We start from the raw sequence: 9,887 nt of genomic DNA, 5'->3' as shown, positions 1-9,887 counted from the left end.
TTTAATTAAATATGCATTTTACAAGGATCATATTTGTGCTAGAAACTTTTGAGAAGAGGAAATGAATTATTTAATTAATTATATGCTAAGTTAAATTTTTAAATATAAATGTGTAAGTGACATTTCCACCTTTCTAAGAATATATGAGTCAATCTTTGAAGTTCTAGGGCGTGTGATTGATCAGCATGTTATAATGCTGCGTTAGAGTAGTCACCCATATTTTTTCCTATATTTGTAGCATTCAAAATAATATTTAAAAGTCTTGTTGGTCCCTACAGTACAAAAAGAAATGAAAAGGTAAAATGCATTCTATGATATCTTTGCTAATGTATTTGAATTGCTCTGTGAAAACTATTATTTACTATCTGTTTAAACATTGAGCAAATGATGTAATAGTCAAAATCTTGTTTTCAAAATATCATACAACCTCATTGCATAGATACAAAAAATTTTGACATATAATATTTCATTATTCTATTGTTTTGTACTTTTAAAGAAGCAATGCATTTAATATTTTGAAAAGAAATTGCATATGTAATTTGTGTTTAGTAATAAAGATAATATTGAAAATGTAGGGAAATAATGTTTGTCTTCTGAATTGATTTGCGTTTTAAAATTACACACCAAAGAGGAGGTATCTCAATATGATATACATTACCGGTCTGGATGCTGAGGTAAGTTATATTAAGTGTGCTAAGATTTGTAGTAATTTTTATTGTATTAACTTTATATAAGTGGCAGGAAACAATTTCTTTAATCAGATAAAATATGAGTAATTATTAGTCACTTATAACTACCTATAAACATTGATAATCAGTTAAACTATTTTGGCTCCCATGAAAATTTGGACGATGAGATTGATGCACATTTGTCACACGCATATATTAGCACAAAGCCTTCATATTTTTCTTAAATTTTGACGAAATGTAATATTTTGTATTGTGTGTATACGGAGAAACAGCACAACAGGCGCAATAACTAATATTAAATCTTTACAACTATTATTAACTATGGAAATTTGAAAACAGGAACAAAAACAGATGCTCAAGCATATAAAAGATAAGCATACTTAATAAATAACAACATACATTTTGCATATTGGTAATAAACGATCGTAACGTTTTGAAATAAACTTCGAAGGAGAGAAACTTCATTCATCTACTTAGTTTCTCATCTTCTGCTACAATCAAGAACCTGAAATAAACTCAACTGCTCACTACTGATAGATCAATACTTGACCGACTCTGAAATCTGTGTATGCGTTCCGGTTTCATCTGTAAAAGTTTTATATACGTGACAATGTATGCAACTGTAAACTATCCATTTTACCAATAGTATTCTCTAAAACATGTTAACCACCATGTTGATCAAGCATGGTATTCAAATGATTTTATTTCTTTTTACAATTGCCGATTTCTGATTGATTAACTAGCATAGCTATCAGTTATTCTGAGAGCTAAGCTGATAAAGCTGTACTGAATGATACGAAGTACATTATTACCGAGTAATGTACTGAATCATGGAATCATTTTCAACATTTTTATGACGATTTACGAAAATAAAATATAATAATGTTACGAATAGCATAATAATGAGCCAAACAGCAATTTATTTTACAAAACGTTAAATAGAGACCCGAAAATACTGATTTAAGCTGTATATATAGTATTTAAAATGGGTCCATATTTATCATTACTCGTACATTGATACTTAGAGCATTCCTGAATTTGCTTGAATAAGGAATAACTCGGGTGGAGGATAAGGATAAGGAATAAAAGGAGACGCGGGAACAGAATTCAGTACCTTCAGTTCCAATTATTTTGCATTCGGGATTTTAAATTTTAGTATAATCCGTTCTAACAATTAATTAACTGGCGTTTTGAGACGTTATAGTTCATTTGAAATTTCGGAAAGTTATTTTTGATATCATATTGTCATATACACTATTAAATATTTATAAAATTTTACCATATTTTGCATCTGGAATTTTCAATATTAAGATCGAATCATATACAAAATCAAGATTAGTTTATCGGATGTAGTAAATTTAGATGGTTTAGATTATAAACGAAATTATAATAAGTAAATATGATATTCATAAAAAGTTTAAAAAAACAATTATTATTAGATATTATTTCAACTAATGCTTACTGATTCATTTCGAAATTCTCCTAACACTTTAAAGACGGATGTCGTGATAACAATGTTCTTAATAATGCGTGTTATAGGTAGAAAAATATAAAACATTAACAATTATACAAATATAAGGGCTACTTTTAATGCATAAATTTAATATTTTTCATACATTTAAACTATAGGAATTAAAAAAATATCATGTAACATGTTAAGTTTCAACTATTTTTTGTCAAAGGACGCTATGGGAAAATTTTCCTCTTTACATTTGTATGTAAACAAAAAAAAATGTTAACCAAAGCAGACTTATACCTGTCACAGTTTAGTCGGCTGAATGTAAAGAAATTTTAAAGCGTATATTTCCAATTGCATGTTTACACTTTGGAATAATAATTAATTTAAATAGCAAGAAGAAACATTCTCACATTTAACAATTAAATATAAGACTATCTTTTCTGTGCTATCGTATTCCAATGAGCGAAGGAAACAAGACAGTGAACAAACAATCATTAAATATTCTTTCTGAATCTGACGTGCGCATGTATTGATATTGAGAAATGTCAAAAATAATAAAATAATAATTTCATAAATTAAAGAAAAATTTTAATAAAAACATACGACTCTATGAAAATATGGAAACGTCTGCTGAAATAGTTTAATATCAAAGCGCATGCGTGGATTTTTTATATGTGTGTGGACAGTTTATTGGTTGCTCGCAGCTCACATAATACGTTTTTGAATAAAATTAGTTACGGATTTTCATAGAAATTGTGTAAATGCTCTCACTCTATATTGCTTCTAATTCATGACAATGTATTTCGGTCTTCTTAATACTTTTCAGGACCACTTGTTGCGCCTACTCCATTTTGATATTGATTACTTAGATTATCACGTATTTACCTGTATAAATGGACTCCTCCGGCAGCAGCGTAAAAATCGATTTTATCGATTTTGAATCCTTGTCTTGTGTCGCATAAATTTGTCATAAGACGCCACCTGTTGGACGAGCTTGTTCTGAGTATGCATTGATACCAACGACGAAGCTTCGGACATTTCCAGTTTCCCAAATAATTGGAAAGATCTCCAGGATTCTTTTTCGTAGCCTTTCTTTAGAAAGAGATTTGATGATTTGATTATCACCAATCTTATTGCAATAAGGATGTCATCCTTATTTCCTTACTTTCTTTTACACGTTAAAATGAAGTTAAACATTGATCGCTGCTGTTTCAAAAGATTTATCGAACATACAGGCAATGTAAGTACATTTATGTTCATTTTTATTTTTTGAATGCATTCATTTGAATTGTTTTTATGCAAACAGACAATACTAAGATCACTTTCCTTTCAATGTATCAGATGAATTTTAATGCATTTTATGAATTTTAATGCAGTTATCTATTTCCGATGTCTATATAATATTTTCATAGTTTTAAAACACTTCTTTATCAACTAATCCATTGATTTAAGTAAGCTTTGATTCGATACTCGTGCCATGATCTAGTAATGTTTGAGAATTGTTGATTTTTGCAATAATTTATTGAATTTTATTAGTATTCAAATGGGTATTTTTAAGAATATATCTTAAATATCGTCTTTTGAAAATATGAAATACAAAAATATGCTATGCCTTATACCTATAATGTTAAAGTGTAGAATAAAAATATTCATTTACCTCCAATAATAAAGATATCCAGTGTAATTTTTAATATAAAGCTTTGATGACATATTAGCATGTAATCAATGTTTTTCGTATAGTTTCCTTAAAAACTCTGCACAGAAAAACGTAAGAAAATCTTAGAATTTTGTGAAATAAGCATGATACGTTTACGAAAGTGCATGTATGTATTGTGCGATATAAATTAAATTATTCACGAATATTTAAAGACATTAAAAGCTTAAAAGTGGGTAAACCTTCATTTCTTTCTCAATAATCTCTATTTAAATGTCCTAAATGCTCTCCTGATCAAGAGCCTTGAAAAGTTTCTTTATAGATATGCATTACATAGTTAGTGTTCACGCGCAATTCGCCCCATGTCTCTAGAAAACTTCTCAAAGAGAAATGGGCAAATACTTTTTTTACCGTTAGAATATTGGTAAAAAAAATTATAACTGGAAATAGCATGTCATAATGTTGAATTTCCTTAACATATTTCTTTTAAAATTCCGATGCAGGTTTCCGCACCAATTTTCCATCCTGGTTCAGCGGAGGCGATAGTGAAGGATTTGAGGATCCAGAACTATTCCAGAAAGGTAAAAATTTTCTTTACAGCATATTGCGTTTTAATAAATGTAATCAATCAGTTCTAAAAGAAGTAAAATTAAAAGAACTAAAATTAAATTTATAAAATATAAAGTATTTTCTCGAACTTTAACTGTGCAATGGCGCAATATCTGTTTATCAGGTAAATCACTTTATTTATCATCTTCAAATTTTGAGAATCAGAAATCATTCTTAGAAAAGAAAATAATAGTCTTTTTTATATCGATGAAGGATTTTGAAGTTTAAATCGAATTTGGCATTCTAATTAATCCCACAGGCAATGGGGTTACAATTCTATGGAATTCTTCTGGGTTTCAATTTTATGTAATTCTTCTGGGTTTCAATTTTATGGAATTCTTTTGGGTTTCAATACTTTGGAATTAAAACCCAGACTGTGCACAAATATTTTTCACAAATGGAATTCTTTAACATCTATATCTTGAAAGTAATTCTGCGCTGTTCTTACATTTTAGCATATAGATATAAGAAGTTATTCATGATACCTCATTTAATTCATTTTTATTATATTTAATTTCTGAGCAAAAGCTGTATTTACCACATCTCTAAATATGTTAAATTTCAATACAACTTTTCGAAGATATAAGTTTTAAATAAAATTATGTTAACAGTAAAACCCTCTTCATTTCTTTTCAATTCAAAAGGGATTGAAATTCACTACGTTTCTCTGTCTATTTATTTATGAATCTTATTACTATTTAATAGGAATTTTTCTGTCAAGTGCTCTATATAATGTGTTATGAAACTGCGAAAAGTAATATAAGTAAATGAAATAACTACACATGTGCAAGTTATAACTGATATATAACTGCAGGTATAAAGTTAAACTGCATATGTACATGTACAACTAGCACATGAGCATTTAAAACTTATTTAGTCGAATTTAATAACATTTTTAATATCAAAATTTTCAGACAAATTCTCAGATACTCAGTAATTTTCGAATGGTTTCCTTGAAAATAACAGATGTTATGATGAACAGACAAGAGAAAAAATTTTTAATATTTCAAAATCTACATCGTTTTCAATTTACTTTAACAAAAATGCATGTAAACAATGTTCACAGTTTACACTGATTAATATAAGTTTCCAATCGATCTCCACTTTCAACGAAACGACGCGAGTTCAAATCATGCTTTTTTTTCAGTATTTGATGAGTGCCTTGAATGTTCTTGTCACCAAATCTTCACATTAAAATTTGTTGTAAAGCATGCTTTTTTACACATCAATAGTTTAGGTTTTGTCCTCTAATACTTTTTGGAGAAATTCGGAAAAATCCTGCTACTCTTAATTATTTCCTGTCTTCCTAATTATATACCACTCCTGAATATATAATTAGGATCTAAAAGCAAAAAAAAAAAAAATGGCTGCATTATTTATTTACAAAATAGCCTGTCATATAAATGTCAAATCCTTTTTTTTTTAATAAAAACCGCTTTAAAAGTAAACTTTATCATTGCTTGTTTTATGAATGTAAACGAATGTCCTTTATTCAGTTTATTAGGAAAGATTAAAAAATGTGCACATGTCCACGCATGTACAAAAATCAGAATGTTTCTTTTTAGAGATGCATTATAAAACAAAATATTCGTCATAAACTGAATGTATAAATTTAAACCAAAAATGAAACAATAAAAATATGTATTTTTATATATTGTTTGAAATATACACTATTTTAATGCGCGAAATTCATTAACATCTTTCTACTTTGTGCATAGAAAAAAATTACATAAATTATTATATGTAATTACATATTAAAATTAATATAATTACATATTATTATATTAATTAATATAAGGATTTAGCATAATAATCTATACTTATTATATTATAATGCTAATAATTGAATAGCTGAATTAGAAAAAAAATCTTCTATCAAAGAAATGTGTTTAACTATATATGAAAGACGTTTTCCAACTAAATCTCTTGCAAGGTTTTAAAGTTTCAACGTTTTAAACTCTATTTTTTTTAAAAATCTATACGTGCTGGCAGCTTCTAGATCATTAAATATTTTTTTCTTTTTAACACACAATTTATAATTCTAGTAAATATCTACAAAACAAAGTCATTATAAATAAACTAAGTAAAAATATGTTCTATAAATATTCTCCAAAAAATAGCCATGGAAAAAAAAATGTACGTTGACTAATATAAAAACATATTTTTTAAGAAGCATATGTTTTATTAATGTATTAATACACAAATCTTTGCATTTTAAGATGACCTGAAACAAGACCAACAGAAATCGTAGGTTTCATTTTTTCATAATATTCCAGTGATATTTTCATGTTTCTGTCAGTTTGTACGTGATTATCTTTGTTTGTATTCGAATTGTATTTACCTGCAGAGGGGTACTGTATATTGAAGGGTACTTTATATTGTATATTGATTTTTCTGGAAATAGTTCATAGTTTGTAGATTAATGCAATTTCGGGCTATCATCCAGAACTGTAAAATCTAGTAAATCCTCCAGTTTCACAAAATATCTTCTTAAACCGTGCAGTATCACTCTTGTCAATTTCGATGTTAAGAGCAAAAATCTTTGACCGCAATAACTCCACTGGCCAAATCGTAGGCAGGTACTCTTTTGATCATATCATTGGCTATAGCCAGGTAAAAAATAAACCTTTAGATTCATAATGCATATGTGCTATCGCTTATTTCATCAGCCTGCTTCATTTTCTATATTAGTGTAAGATTTGGATAATTGTCACTTGTTTCAACTCATTTGCACATGCTTGAACCTATTATTAAAACCTATTACTACTAACTAGTAATTATGTCAGCTTCTTTTGTTATCTAAAATTTCATTCATTTAACAAAAATTTGAATTTTATAGTTGTCTTTTAATTTATTGGCATCAGAAAGACCTCTAACGGAACGAAAATGTTGCTGAGGAATCTTCCTGGAGATAAGAAGAGGAAGCTGATATCAGAACATTGTGTCGTAACTCCTAACATTCGCTTATTTTGGGTTTTTATGCTATATTCCTGATAAAATTTAACTAATTTTATTTCGTTGGAAGACGAAATGCTTATTTAACGAGAAATATTCTGTTAATTGGCCCAATTCTACGCTAATGAATTGATTTCCTATTTAATTATAAAATGAATCTAAAACTTTTGGCCCATCCTGTATAATATATTTTGCGTATAAATGCTATAAAAAACCTGAAAGTAAAACAAAGAAATCTTCTGATAGTAGGATAATGCTATTAGCAAGAAAAAAAATAAATATTTTAAAAAAATTTCTAATAAATAAGTGTACTAATGGATGTTTTTTTTTCTATTTTTCCAGGAGAACATCGAATTGGGAAACATTAGGAGCATTTATCTATGCACGTTTATTAACCAAAATATTTACTAGAATTACTGCCTGATATTTTGGAGTGAATTTTTTTTAAAAATTGAAATATTTCTTTTTAAAAAAAACATTATTTTTTTTTAAAAAAAAAAACATTATTGTTTTAAAATTAAAATGCCATAACAAGAGAAAGAAAATCTCCTTTTTTAGTATATCCTTTCTTATCTGACTTCTCTTTATTAGTTGATGATGTCAAACCTGATATAGGATTTCTGGTATTTTAAAAATGAGATGCTTGAGTTATACAATAGCGAAATTTCCCCTAACTCTAGATTACGTTTCAACAGATTTTGCTTTCCTGAAACCTGGAAAAAGAAAGCATAAGTAAGGTTGTGTTGTGAAGAAGCGTTAGATGTAAATTGGAGGTATTCGGCTGAACTCATTCTCCTCAAGGACTGAACCAATAATTTTCGGCTTAAATGAAGACATCATTGGACATATCGCTTTTTTTAAGAAAATATTTAAATCCATAACATATGCCAAACGATACATATGGTATGCGAATTCGCGAAGATCCTTTTGGTTTAGCCTTAAAATATATGAAGAAATGCCAAACGCTGAACTGCAATTAAAAAGTTTATTAAATTTTGTCGTAAATGTATGTAATAAAGCTTGCAATGCTCTTTTGTGTTCATTCATATAGCTAGTAACATTCATAACAGTCAGCTATCTCCTTTTGTACACATTTTTTTTTTTTTAAATTTGAAATTTGAAACAATCCACTTATCAAACAGAAAGCTAAAGATACGAAGGCAAAATTCGTGTTGCATTCAAAATACTGAAAACCTACAAAAGTTAAATTAAAACAGATTTAAAAATGCAAACGAAATAAAATGAAATGAAAAACTATCAAATGAGCAACAAGTATGTTTTTAACCAAAAAAGAGAGATAAATAAAGAAAATAAAAGAATTAATTAAAAGTACAGTTTATGAAAGATATTTCAATTGCTTTATATATATCTGCAAATTATATAATAATATTTAATAAAAAAATTGAATTGAAATAAATGAAAAAAATTAAAATTCTTCGAATAGAAAAAAAATTCGTTCTTAAAAAAAAGAGCAAGAGACACTTCGGAACACTCCTCGGAAAGAACTATTCAGTAGATCTTGATACTAAATTAATATATGCTTGAAAGATGGTTTCATCTCGAGCACAATGAAACAATCACATATCAGGATATAAATTTATAAGCCCTACGGATGCGCTCTTTTTCCTTTCCTTAATTTCAAAAGTACATATTTTCATTAGTTTTAAGTTCATGTTTCGAGTTGTAGTTTTAAACTCAAAATATTGACATAATTAAATAACAATATTTTTAATTATCAGTAATTTTATTGCAGATATGGCTTCAATATTTTATGAATAAAGCATTGAGATTCTTACTTGAAAATTTTCATTGAGTTTTACAAGAATCTCCTAAAAATTATTAATGTCATATGAAAATTGGCGAAGAAAAGCTCTTTATCCTAAATGATTTTTTGGGGGGGTTTCAATATTTAATTCCATTTTATTTACTTTTGTATTGAGCTGTTTTTAATCCACCATAAATTTACGGGTTTTTTTTTTCCTTTTATTTTTTAACACATACAAGCAACAATTCTTTTTTTACGTTCCATAAAATATCTCGCAATGTTAAAATGTCTATGATAATTTGGGTTAAAGTTAATAAGATTAGGATTTCTGTTGAATTTTTTTTTCAAACAATTAGAAACAATTGCATTTTACTATCAGAGTATATAGAAAGTAAACAAAAGATTTATTCAATGCCTTATTTGTTTTTATGTGTATGCTTAATTTGTATTATATGATGCACATCAGCTATAAATGGAAGTCTAAATCACTGTCTATCAAATATATTTTATCATTGTTATAATTATGTTAGAATCTGTACTGATTTGTCATGTGTTTATAAAATGATAATGATACCATCTTCTTTATTAGAAAGGAGTATATAAACAAAATGAGTCCAATTTTTTAATAATATTGTGTCATTTAAAGATTGAAAAACATTTTCATTCCGCTGTGATGTTATTTAGGATTTTAATAAAATTGTATTGAGCTCTTATTTGTAATGTGTGCCTGCTGAAACTGATATCCTATGTGAATGT

At 27.4% G+C, this 9,887-nt stretch overlaps 1 long non-coding RNA gene across 1 annotated transcript; it reads left to right on the top strand.

Moving 5' to 3' along the window:
* Positions 1–3,171: 3,171 nt before the first annotated feature.
* On the top strand, positions 3,172–7,840 carry LOC129963444 (uncharacterized). Its single transcript, XR_008783977.1, has 3 exons — positions 3,172–3,388; positions 4,306–4,383; positions 7,709–7,840. It is a non-coding gene; the product is annotated as an uncharacterized LOC129963444 (long non-coding RNA).
* The last annotated feature ends 2,047 nt before the right edge of the window (positions 7,841–9,887 follow it).

This window comes from Argiope bruennichi, chromosome 3 (assembly GCF_947563725.1).
Source record: "Argiope bruennichi chromosome 3, qqArgBrue1.1, whole genome shotgun sequence".
NCBI classification, from domain to species: domain Eukaryota; kingdom Metazoa; phylum Arthropoda; class Arachnida; order Araneae; family Araneidae; genus Argiope; species Argiope bruennichi.
The sequence above is the reverse complement of the archived record's forward strand: the minus strand, read 5'-3'. Positions and strand labels throughout refer to the sequence as shown.